This window comes from Pleurodeles waltl, chromosome 3_1 (assembly GCF_031143425.1).
Source record: "Pleurodeles waltl isolate 20211129_DDA chromosome 3_1, aPleWal1.hap1.20221129, whole genome shotgun sequence".
Taxonomy (NCBI): Eukaryota; Metazoa; Chordata; class Amphibia; order Caudata; family Salamandridae; genus Pleurodeles; species Pleurodeles waltl.
The window spans coordinates 1037793005-1037806936 of NC_090440.1; the positions used below are offsets into that span (position 1 = coordinate 1037793005).

Consider the following 13932-nt stretch of genomic DNA (forward strand, 5'->3'; position numbering starts at 1 on the left):
GTCTTTATCATGTGAACGTAGTAGAAATGAAAAAATGGACTTCTGAAAACCATCTATAGCACTGCTGCAAACATGGCACAAGGATTTTTGTCTGTTTGAAAATAAATCCATAAGTCTATAGGAAAAGCACATCTCTTCTCTTATATGATGTTGCACACAGGTAAGGGCTGTCATTTTTTACATGTCAAGCAGTATGTATTAAATTTGTATGTGAATTTGTTTTCATACCTTCTTACCCCTTCGCTGCCAGGCCTTTTCCCCCTCCTGTGCCGAGCCTTTTTCTTTTTTTTACTATTTGGGGCAGTTCGCTCTTAGGCCCTCATAACTTTTTGTGCACATAAGCTACCCACGCCAAATTTGATCCTTTTTTTCCAACATCCTAGGGATTCTAAAGGTACCCAGACCTTGTGGATTCCCCTGAAGGAGACCAAGAAATTTGCCAAAATACAGTGACATTTTTATTTATTTTTTAAATGGGAAAAAAGGGATGCAGAAGGCAGCTTGTGGTTTTTTCCCTGAAAACGGCACCAACAAAGGGTTTGCGGTGGCAAGATCACCATCTTCCCAGCTTTCAGGAGCAGGCAGACTTGAATTGGAAAACCCAATTTTTCAATATAATTTTGACATTTTACTGGGACATACTCCATTTTTACTATTTTTGGTGCTTTCAGCCTCCTTCCAGTTAGTGACCAAAATGGGTGAGAAACCAATGCTGGATCCCAGAAAGCTAAACATTTCTGAAAAGTGGACGAAATTCTGAATTCAGCAAGGGGTCATTTGTGTAGATCCTACAAGCATTTCTTACAGAAAATAACAGATGAACTAAAAAAATATTGAAATTGAGGTGAAAAAAACAGCCATTTTTCTTCACGTTTTAATCTGTAACTTTTTTCGGCGATGTTAGATTTTTGAAAGCAATATACCGTTACATCAGCTAGACTCTTCTGGTTGCGGGGATATATAGGGCTTGTAGGTTCATCAAGAACTCTAGGTACCCAGAGACAATAAATGAGCTGCACCTTGCAATGGGTTTTTATTCTATACCGGTTATACAGCAATTCATTTGCTGAAATACAAATAGTGAAAAATAGGTATCAAGAAAACCTTTGTATTTCCAAAAGGGCCACAAGATAAGGTGTTGAGAAGCAGTGGTTATTTGCACATCTCTGAATTAAGGGGTGCCCATACTAGCATGTGAATTACAGGGCATTTCTCATATAGACGTCTTTTTTACACACTGCCTTACATTTGGAAGGAAAAAATGTAGAGAAAGACAAGGGGCAATAACACTTGTTTTGCTATTCTGTATTCCTCCAAGTCTCCCGATAAAAATGGAACCTCACTTGTGTGGGTAGGCCTAGCGCCCACGAAAGGAAATGGCCCAAAACACAACGTGGACACATCACATTTTTTCTCAGAAAACAGAGGTGTTTTTTTTTTTACAAAGTGCCTACCTGTGGATTTTGGCCTCTAGCTCAGCCGGCACCTGGGGAAACCTAGCAAACCAGCACATTTCTGAAAACTAGACACCTAGGGGTATCCAAGATGGGGTGACTTGTGGGGCTCTGACCAGGTTCTGTTACCCAGAATCCTTTGCAAACCTCAAAATTTGACCACAAAACACTTTTTCCTCTCATTTCGGTGACAGAAAGTTCTGGAATCTGAGAGGAACCACAGATTTCCTTCCACCCAGCGTTTCCCACAAGTCTCCCGAAAAAATGGTACTTCACTTGTGTGGGTAGGCCTAGCGCCCACAAAAGGAAATGGCCCAAAACACAACGTGGACACATCACATTTTTTCACAGAAAACAGTGCCTACCTGTGGATTTTGGCCTCTAGCTCAGCCGGCACCTGGGGAAACCTAGTAAACCAGCGCATTTTTGAAAACTAGAAACCTATGGGAATCCAAGATGGGGTGACTTGTGGGGCTCTGGCCAGGTTCTGTTACCCAGAATCCTTTGCAAACCTCAACATTTGGCCCAAAAAACACTTTTTCCTCTGATTTCAGTGACAGAAGGAGCCACAAATTTCCTTCCACCCAGCGTTCCCTCAAATCTCCCGATAAAAATGGTACCTCACTTGTGTGGGTAGGCCTAGCGCCCACGAAAGGAAATGGCCCAAAACGTGGACACATCACATATTTTCACAGAAAACAGAGGTGTTTTTTGCAAAGTGCCTACTTGTGGATTTTGGCCTCTAGATCAGCCGGCCCCGGGGGGGGGGGGGGGGGGGGGGGGGCAGAAATGGCCTAAATACAATTTGCCCCCCAGGGGAGCGACCCTTGCCTAATGGGTCGCTCCCCATCTCTAGAAGAACAAACAAACAAAAAAAAAAACACCCCAAAGAAATTTGCCCTGGTGCCTAGAGGTGTCTGCCCCCATGGGGGGCAGAAGTGGCCTAAAATAAATCTGTCCTCCCGCCCCCCTGGGGAGTGACCCTTGCCTACGGGATCGATCCCCTTGCGTGACGGCGTAAAAAAAAAAAAAATCCCTCGTGCCTAGTGGTTTCTGCCCCCCTTGGGAGCAGATTGACCTAAAATCGGCCGATCTGCCCCCAAAGCAGGCAGAAATACCCTAAATACAATTTGCCCCTCCAGGGAAGCGACCCTTGCGTGACATTGCCGCAAAAAAAAAAAATCCCCGGTGCCTATTTGTTTCTGCCCCCCTTGGGGGCAGATTGACCTAAAATCCGCTGATCTGCCCCCAAGGGGGGGCAGAAATGGTCTAAATACAATTTGCCCCCCAGGGGAGCGACCCTTGCCTAATGGGTCCCTCTCCATCTCTAAAAAAACAAACAAACAAACAAAAAAAAAAAAAAATATTAGCCCTGGTGTCTAGAGGTTTCTGCCCCCTCTGGGGGCAGATCGGCCTAATAACAATAGGCCGATCTGCCCCCGGGGGGGCAGAAATGGCCTAAAATAGATTTGTCGGAGCGACCCTTGGTACGGGATCGCTCCACTTGCGTGACGGCGCAACAAAAAAGATCCCTGGTGCCTAGTGGTTTCTGCCCCCCTTGGGAACAGATTGACCTAAAAATCGGCCGATCTGCCCCCAAAGCGGGCAGAAATACCTTAAATACAATTTGCCCCTCCAGGGAAGCGACCCTTGCCTAACGGGGGGTTTGGGGGGAACCCCACAGAGGGAGCGCTAGCACTCCCTCTGGGCTCTGTGCCCAGGACGTAATGGTTACGTCCTGGGCACACGAGCACTGTGCATCAGGACGTAACCATTACGTCATGGGCACAGAAGGGGTTAAAGCACACTAAAACCTTTACTGCACATTTACATGTTTTAAATGCACTGAGATCGTGTTATCCTGTTTTGTACAATGTACATTTAGCCTCACTGTTGAAGTTGTTCTGAAGTTGGCACAATAAAGCAAAAACTGAGGATTCAGTGAAGTCAGCATTGTTGTATCTCTTTCTCATGGCATTTTCACATTCTGCCCATGAGACCTGCCAATCTCAAGTTTGTCTTTCATCATGGGTCATTTTCTCCGCTTACTTCATTGTTAAAAACTGTATAAATGTAGCACCGAAATGAACAGAATTTAATTAGAATTCAATAGAATTCAATTAATTTTCAAGATTATCTGATTTCTTATATAACAGATAAAAATATGAAGAATTAAAAAAAATAAAAACTAAGTAAATTTATCTGAAAGTGAAAGAACTAATAATTGCTCCTCAGGTGTGTTTTTCAAGTCTAATGATAAAGTAAGCTCTCTAATGATTCAGGGCTTCATTTCGACCCTGGCGGTCCAAAGACTGCCAGGGCGACATTGGCGGTCTCAAGACTGCCACATTTAGAGTGTGGTGGTTTGGCCTCTGCAAAACCGCCACATTCCCGCTGGTACCGCCAGGGCGATAGGACAGCCGGGACAGAGGACAGCACCTCCACTGAAGACCGACGGCGGTATTAGGAGTCGCTTGTCTGCCAGAGTTTCCGCGGCAGTAGCACCTCCACAAAAACCCTAGCAGAAAGGCTGCCGGTGACAGGAAATTCCTTCCCTGTCGCTGCCAGGTGACTCCCCCAAGCCCACCTTTCCAAGACAGCACCCCTCTCCTCCCACCCCTTCTTCCAATACACCATCCTCATCCCCCAGTCCCCACCAAGACAGTACCCCCTACCACCGCACCCTCCACGCATACACACACTCACAAACCCTGCATACATGCATTCACCAACAAGCATACATACATGCATTCACCAACACGCATACATACACGCATTGAACAACACGCATACAGACACGCATTCACCAACACACATACCTACACTGCTCGTAATATGGTGGGCGAAGTCCTTTTGGCCTGGCGGTGACGGCTGTGGACTCGCCTCTGCGCCGCTGACGGCCAGCACAACTGCTGAAGGATTTCCACCCAAATTGTGGCAGAAATCCATCAGTACTCGTAATATGGCGGTCGGAAGACCGCCAGCACTGGTGGGCTTCTGGCACCCGCAGCTTCGGCGGTCTGTGTAAGACTGCCGAAGTCAAAATGACCGCCTCAGTACCTTTCAGAAAGAAGTTTAAACCAAATCTATTTGAGATTTAAATGTTGCCCAGAAATATTGTAAGGAGTATTGTTGACTTGCATTCTATAGAGCGGTGAAATCTTTCCATAAAGCCCCAATCAGCACCCTAGCTTCTAGCAGGCTATGTTCCGGTATCATGTTGACGTGCAGTAAGTATGTGTGAAGGGCATGTCGGAGCTGGAAGTACGAATAAAACTGTGTGTGGGCAAGTTGATGGTCCGCTTCCAGGTCTCAAAAAGGTTCAAAACGTCAACAGTTTTAAAGGGGACTTCTTTTGTTTAATTAAATTGCTGACACAAACTTGTGAATCTATTTTGGACTGTTCCTTGTTTACCAAAAATTCTGAAACATTTCAGTGTAGCACCTTTGTGTACTGCTGACATATATATGTACGTTTGTGAATAAATAGATCAATATATAAAATAAGAGTCCCACTGAACCAATGTTGTTTGTTTACTGTATGGAAAGAGATCTGAACACCAGGTTCTGCTGCAGCAAATGACCTTTGGCAACAAGGCCAGGCCCTTTGGCCAACCTCTCCTGTGCACTAGTAAAGGATGTATGCAGTGGAGTTTGTTAACCAATGAGGGAAAGCCATGGCCTGGCCAAAGGTCACAACTTGCTACCAACTCCTCCTGCGTTGCACAGCCAAATTCCATACGCATCAGGAGTTCAACATCCATGTGGGGTGGTCAGAGAAAGCCAGGCCCTGCAGCTATTCTGCACATAGCATGGCCGAAAGCAGTGTGCATCACCTAATAGATACATGACAGGTGAATGCAGTGCTTCATAAGGAACACAAAGAAATTCAATGAACATACCACAGTTAAAAGGTTTGTTACGGTTCACTGAATATAAATCTGGAAACTCCTGCAATAGTATGCCACATTCACCACAACTCAGACAACCTGTAATGCTTAATAAAACAATTTGTCAGAGGTACACGAAAAAATAGCTGACAACTAATATCAAAACATGGTGGGTATTGTGAGTTATGGTGGAGTTCTGTGCAGGAATAAAAAGCTAGAAGGGGGGATCAAAACAAGTGTTTTTTTCTTTTTTAGCTCCTCTCAGAATCTTGCTCATGCCTACAAATCTACAACCAAAACAACTGAACACATTTAGACCAAACTTAGAAGGTAAGCAAAACTTCAGTCGAAAAAGCATGTTTAGTAGTTTTTTAAATATTGGCATTTGAAAAAGATGCTGGATGTGCTAGAATGGGTTAACACTTTTCTATATCTTGTCAGCTGAAAAAAACATTTGTTATATTCATGCCACTACTTGATGAAATATGGATAAAACTTGGCAGACACTTCTTAAGTGGAGATTACATAACTCATACCCCTCACCTTGTTCAGCACTCCCATAAGCGGATGACATATAAAACAAGAATTTGCAATGCAATAGGTCTCACATTTATAAGAGTTTGAGCTATTGATGCTGTCAGTGGCAACGTCTTTTACCTATGTGTTTTAGTTTTGAGTGTAGTGGAATTATGTGGGTTGGATTGCAATTGTTAGTTGTGGAATTGTGTGTGGTGGACCTGTGTGATGTGAAGTGAATTTGTGTAGTGGAATTATGTGGCATGGCGGATAGATATGAATGAGAGCTACTTAGAATAGACAGACCATACCACGATGTGTAGACACCAATATATACTGATGCCAAGAAATGCTGACGCCAAGATAACCAATATTAAAGTATGCCAATGTCAAGATAGGCTGACGTCAAGATATGCTGATTTCAAGTAACACAGTCATCAAGACAGGCTGACTCCAGCATACAGCAACATCAGAATATGCTGATGTCAAAACCTGAAAAGGTTGTAGTGCTGGCTCCAGAATGCACCAAACACAACTGAACGTTTGCGTGTGTATGTCCCCACTTGAGTATGAGTCTTTAGTTACATTGTTGATAAGTGTATTTAAATGTATATTATCTAGCAAATAAATTGCATGCATGTCACCTATCTTTAATTCCCATTAGGTACAAATGTATATTTGCATATTATACACCTGCATGGGAAATAGATGGACAGACGGTGGTGGGTGTTGGAAAGAGAGTAAGTTGGTAGATGGATGGATGGATGGAGGTGGTTGTTGGAAGGTCAGTGTGTGGGTGGACCAATAGAGAGAGTTGAATGTTAGGACAGTGGGATGGTGGATGGACAGATGGCTGGAGGTGTCTGTTGGAAGGACAATGAGTGGGCGGAGAGGCGGGCAGAGTAAAATAACATGGCACAAATTCAGTGACAAATAAGTCAGTAAAGGCCTTACCATTGATTCAAGGCACATACACCAATCTCCAGAGAAGAGGAAGTAGAAGTGGGGTGCCGCAACTTATAAAACAATCAGGAGAAATGCAAATAACTGGCTTTTTGATACAAGTGCCCACAAGATATTTTTTACACTTCTGCACTGGGGGCAACTGGTAGCTCTACGCTTGCCTGTCACTGAGATTAGAAGGCAAGTCTGGGCTGTACCCATAATGGTTGTCATAACAGACCAATCCACCCAAAGACCCCTTTTAGAAGAAAATGTTAACCCCCCACTATCTTTAACTATCACAATAGAGGAAGCATGTCCTAATAGCATAAAATATATTTATTATTACATAATAGGCGTGAACTAATGTTTCCATGCAATAACACAACATGGTAACCCCACTGGCCAACAGAATATGTTCCTCTTTTATTTAAATTACACATGAACACCTGCACACCATAACCACCATAAAATGAGTTATTTTTATTTTGAAAAATTAGTCTATATTATTTCCTTCTTATACAGAGACTGAACATTTCATATGATAATTGTTCTTTTTGGGGTCACAAAACCCTTAGTTAAGCTCTGATGAGACATCTTTCTTAAACGACAATGATGACATCATCGGCACCAATGTCACTTATTCTGGGTGTTGACTTGATATTGAATACGGAATTACTGGGCAATAGGGCTGTAATACTGTACTACACATCACGTGAATAGATATGAAAATAGGTTTCTATTTTGAGTGAATATTTGTCACCCTGTGGAATCTCTTGCGGTTGAAAATATTTAAGAAATACAAATTCAGATCATATACTTTAGATGTGCCCACCTGAGCAGGTTAAACTATTGCCAACAAGGATAGCCTATACTCTACTGAACTGCATTCAAGCTAGCGCTATATAATAAAAATAAATTACTACAGTTATGATTCTTTTCTAGCATGAGCTGGGGGTGGTCTGAGAGGAGTCAAGAAGTTAGTGAGTTTTCAGGAGATGTAGCTTCATCCATGACTGTGGGGCAGTCCTTTCATAGCTGAAAGGGTGCTCATAAATCAACACAGCAGATCTGTGACCCCATAAGATTGTGCGGGTGAAATGAAGGGAATGCGCTTACTCCAGAACCCTCCCTGCGTGACTAATGGCAGTCAGCGCATGGCCAAGCTTGGCAAGATTTCAGCTTCTTTGACTGCACAGGACGTGGGATAGCGCCACATCAAGATAGCACTATACCATCCTCTGAGAATTAAAATGCTTCAGGGAACCCCTAAAGGTGTACCCGCCCAGACAAACTGTGTATGTCAGCTACTTCAACAAGCCTCTGGAGCTTTGAAGCAGTTATTCACGGACTAAGAGCTATACAAATGAACTCAAATAAAACCAAGGAATATTAATTAATCGATATTTTCTAGATAGGGATAAATTGACCATTTGAAGTTATTGACAGTAGATTTCAAGCGCTCTTAAACTATTGGCCTGTTTGTGTATCTGATGGATAAGGCATGAAGTGGATAATAATAAAGCATTAAGTGCATGATTCTGCCAATGTCTGCTCCTGCGAGGATGTAGCTCACTTCAGCAAATTCATCATTACATTTTTATAATAATATTTTCATTTTTCAGAACTTTAAATTACTCACTGCATGGCAAAGCAGAGAGAAAATAAAATATTACAAAGGAGCATACCAATGGAAATAATTATTTTAGGGTCCTTGTTAATGCTTCGTGTCATTTTAACATAGGATATGAATTCTGCCCATCAACTGTCCAACTGCATTAGTACACACAGAGTTCTCCAGAGCCACAGTCTACTAGATGAAGGACTGCACAACCCAAAGCAAGGTCTTTCATACATTCACGGGGCACGCAGCAACCCTCAAGGGTCATTAGTTCAGACTTATCCTCAACCTACTCTCTTTTACCTGTGGAGCCATGTATCAAATGAATCACAGAAATGTTATGTACAGCAAAGTTGAAAACTCAGTTGTGACCATAAGAAAATAATACACACCGCAAAAACTCTAAAAATAGCACGTGGCCATATTGCAATTTAAAATTGAATGTTTGACTACCTGCACAGGAATCACCTCCCTAATGCGCACGTGTCACGAAAAATCGAAAATTTAGACCACATTTTAAAAAATTTCTGCACCCAAGAATTAAATACAAGCCAAAAGGTGACAGACAAAAAGAGAAATTATTGTTGCAAAGAAAGGAGAACAGGAAGGACAACAGGTAGAGAGTGAGAGCGGTTTCAAGGGACCCCTTCAAAGAGGTTACGACAGTTATAGCCTTGTGGGGCCCATAGCTGCCCTTGCAGTGTTTTCTGTACGTTTTTGTGCCTGTTTCTCCTTTTTTACAGTGTATTTAGTTCGTGTAAATACATTCTAAGTTGTATTTTCACTATATTTAAATGCAGGCTTCTAGGATCATACTCATACAAACATCGCGCTTTCAGTCACTAATCAGCAGGGCACACCCTTGAAACAGCTCGATTGGAGCACAGCAGCTGGTCATTTCTGGCTATTGCAGAGGCAATGAGGAAATTAAAGCTCTCCATTCCAAGCCAAACATGGGAGCTAAGATAAACGAGGGGGACTGGAAAAGCCTCCTCTGCTGTTGGTTTTATGTTTGCAGAGGGAGCTGCTGGGGAGGAGGGACTGAACACGCACCCCCAGTGTAAGACCAACAGGCAAATACTAAAAAAAAAAAAAAAAGTCCCCTACTGAGGAGATAAACAGGACATAGCGCAATTATACAGTAGTTGGTGCTGCTCCCAAAGAGGCAGAACTGACCACTAGCAAGTAAGGATTTTAAAAGAACACTGGAACCAACAGATGAAATTGCTTGAAATTGCTTGAACCCACAGTATAAGTATACTTAAAAGTATACAACACGTTGAACGCTGCGCTCAACCTAAAAACTAAAGGCTGTCTACAAAGAATAAAACCTGGGGGCATGAGGTATGGTGTGCATTGTGTGTTGCACACCATAACGGAAACTGACAAATTTCCAGGCTTTTTTGGTTTTGTGTTCATTGAACCGTTTCACTAAACTGACCTCTTTCTGTGTTTTAACAGTGAAAATATACATACATACTTAGAGCTAATGCAGTAATATACACAGAGTCACACATTCATTCCTGCATCACAAAGATAAGATTAGCTGGTATTAATGGTATTACCAGAGTACAGTTCAGCACACTTGAGAAAATACGTTTTTTCTCTCATCAATTCCATGCTAGAATCACTTCAGGGAAGAAAACAATTCATACTAACGAGGCCTGATTACTGTGAATCTATCTCGCTGCATATATTTAACCTCTTGTATTCTGGCTAGGATTAAATACATGTAGTTTCATATATTGCATATAATTAATCTGCATGGCAAAAGTCATAAAGACAGCACTGCAAAGTTCAATATGAATTTATTACCATTGTTGGAGAGGGCAGGGGGAGCAGGCCCACACGATCCTTCACGTCTTGTAAGTCATGGCCCCCATTCATGCATAATAGCAATAAATAACATAGTACAATCTGAGCATCTGTACATATTCTAGATAAATCACCACTGGATCATCAATAAGTCATATCCTTGTCCCATATTTGTTTACACTCAAATTTTATAACAAGACCGGAGGCTCATATTATGCTTTCTTTTCTTGCTTTAATAAACACAACAGCCAAAAGCAAAAACTTCATTACCCAGAAAGCCCTGGGAAAAAAATGAAGAGACTACATCACAATAGTATAACCAATAGGACATTGAGCACAATAATAACTATCTTGACTGAGAGCAAACAAGCCCTCTTTTCTTGCTACTTGCAGTGAAGAACTTTGCTTGCAAAATTTATATTTATTAAATTAGCATGTTATAGTTATTGTAATATTTAAATGTTGTTCTGAATATTGTTTCTTACATTTTGTTTGGTTGTTCGCGTGCAACATACGCGATCCACTCCCTTCATCCTGGGAGGCCGCTTGTATCATTCGTGTAGTTCCCTGTCAGTGCGCTTTAATTCCACCCGCCTCTAATAGGAAGGTTTCCTGGCTTGCGGCCCACCGTTGACACTCCTATTTACACGCCCCTGCTTCCGGTATACCATCCACTTCAAACTGTAAACCATTCATTCCTTGAGCTCCTTGGTTTTTATAATTTAGTCCTTGGGTCTTCATTTTCAAGGGTTTTGCTGACCATTTTTCATTAATTGAAATTATTTCCCCCCTGTATATAATGTCTGTAGATGAAGAATCTCAGACCATAATAGAAAATTTTAACTCCTTCATTAAAGACTCAGTACAACAGGCTGTTTTCTGTATCCATGTTAGATGTTTCAAAGAATTTGAAGGCTTCCATTTCCAAAATGTTGCATGGCCCTTATGAGATTCCTTCTAAAAAAGGAAAGAAATGTGCCACACCTCAGAAGGTACTTTCTAAAGGAGTTTCTATTAAACTTTGCCCTCCGACCCGAAAGGTTGCGTTTTCGGTCCTCCCTTCTCCCCCCCCTTAATAGCACTAGTTTACAGGACACTGATAATGAGGACAATGGCGTCTTGAATGATGACAAGACTAATTTTAATGTCAATGATGACTTCTCTGTTAATGGGCCTTTGGAGAAAAGGCTAATGGTGTATCCCACCCAGTACCCAATGATCGTGTAGATCAATTAAGGGAAACCTATGTTTGACCCTGTTTTAATTCACCATCCAAACTCCACAGAATGGTCATGTTTCCTCTTATTTAAGAAATGTCTTAGATAGATCTCCAGAAATAAATATAAAAGTAAAAATGCCCTCACCCGTGCCCTCCCCAATAAAGTGGCTGATACCCATACTATTGATCATGATATGCTGTTATTTTTTTACCAAATTTGGAAAAGATCCTAAGAAAGGGGTTGATAAAGCCTGGTCTAAATGCCAGGACAGGATTCTGGATCTGGTGGGTCCAATAACCAGGATTCTGGATTTAACCAAGATGGCAAAAATGGTGAGCAAGTAGACCCTGACAACCTAAATAATTGGGCACAGCATGCCATATGTATGTTGGGCAATACAAATGTTTACACTTCACAAGAAAGACGCAAAAGCCTTTTACTAAAAATAGACCCTAAGCTGAGTAGCAATTATGTTTCCAACTTTGCCATGATAGACAAAGCCCAGTTTTCCATGAAGGAAATGGGTGTTTGGCAGGGTTGGCAAAGGAAGGAGTTGCTTTCCTTGCCGTTACCCCTCCAGGGGTCAATCCCTTCATAGAGGATCCGACAATCAAAAGTATTATCAGGACAACAAACCCCATTTCTAACCCCGCTGCAGGATTCCAAAACAGGGGATTCAGAGCCAAAGGAGGTCATTTCTCAGGTAAGAACTTCCAGTTTTGACCTTCTTCCCATAGGAGGCAGGTTGGCTCTTCGCCTAGATGCTTGGTTATGCCTTGTATCAGGTCCTTGGGGGATTTTCAGTATTTAGGGGTACTGCATAGATCTATATCAGATTCCAACGCAGTGTTGTCTGCCCTATCCTCTTTGTTTTTCAAAAGAGTAGTTTCTCCTCATCAAAGAGGAAGTGCAATCCCTTCTCTCAAGGCATGCTATAGAAAGGACTACATTCAATCCATCAGGTTTCCTCAGCACTGTATTCTTAATTCTCAAGAAGAACAAGAAATATTGTCTGATCATCATGAAGGTGTTCACCTACTTTGCGGTCTACCATCATTTCAAGATGTAGGCCATTCTTCATCACAGAGGTCTACTTCTTCAAGACAATTGGTTGGTGCGTATAGATCTTCAAGATGCTTACTTGAAGGTTCCTGCTAATCCATTTTACAGGAAGTTTCTTCAATTTCAATGGGGCCAGTCTTTTTTCAGTTTCAAAATACTGCCTTTCAGTCTCTCTTTTAGCCCCCTGGTGTTTCTTCAAGATTCTCAAACCTGTGGTGGCCTTCCTCAGAAGTCAGGGTGTCAGACTCATGGTCTATCTTGACAATTGCTTGATTACGGCACAGGATAAATCCTGTCTTCTGGCTCAGTTACGTCTCTGTGAAGATATTGGACCTGGCCCTTGTACAGGGTCATTCCGCAAACGTTTTGCCTTGTTCCTTTTTATTTTTCAGACCCTTGTTGGCTGACCTTATGACTCAGAGCACTTTTTCACTGCTAATCAGTGCTAAAGGGCATGTGCTCTCCCTTTTAAACTTGGTATGATTGGCTTATACCTAATTGGTATATTTAATTTATCTATAAGTCCCTTGTAAAGTGGTATAGCTATACCCGGGGTCTGTAAATTAAATTCTGCTAGTGGGCCTGCAGCGCTGCTTGGCCAACCCACTGAAGTAGCCTTTCAAACCTGTCTCAGCGCAGGTCCTGTGTGCGCAGTTTTCTGCCACAGGGACCTGGCATCTAAATTTACTTGCCATGCCTTGAACTCCCCTTTTACTACATGTAAGTGACCCCTAAGGTAGGCACTAGCTAGCCTTTGGGCAGGGTGCCATGTATGTAGAGGGCAGGACACGTGCCTTGTAATGTGGCCTGCCCTGGTAGTGACAAACAGCCTATTTGGTTTCTCACTGCTGTGAGTGCTGCCTTCTCATAGGATTACATTGGAAATCCCCTGCCTTAAGTGTAGGGGGGTATTGTCTGATTTATGAGAGGTAGCGTAGGCATGTTCTGTATGGTTGTAATGGTAGAGAGAAATGCTGCTTACTGGTGTAGGTGGATTTTTTTATTACCATTACAGAAATACCACTTTTAGAAAGTGAGCATTTCTCTGTGCTTATGACTCTGGTGTTTTGCAGCTTGACTCCAATCCACCTCTGGGCAGAGTGACAGTTGGGCTTTGGGCATACTTTTCAGAAAGCCTGTACACAGGGAGGGTGAAGGTGTCACAGAGGTGCATCTACATACTGAATAGTCTTCCTGGGCTGAGAGAAGGGAGAGGCGGGCACACCTGCATTTGTAAAGGCTGTGTCCTGGCCTCACACAATAGGGTCGTTTACCCCAACTGATGTTTGGAGTCTGTGCTGAAGAAGAGAAGGGACACTCCTAGAACCAGTTGTAACTGGTTGAAAACCCCTCTCCTCCTCATTGAAAACACACTGTAAACTGAGTATAAGTACAGGGGAATTTTCCATACA

General features: G+C 42.4%; 1 protein-coding gene across 2 annotated transcripts in view; it reads right to left on the reverse strand.

The window, feature by feature from the left end:
* The window catches only part of CFAP221 (cilia and flagella associated protein 221), an 827291-nt gene that overhangs the window by 99879 nt on the left and 713480 nt on the right, over positions 1–13932 (reverse strand). The window lies entirely within an intron of this gene.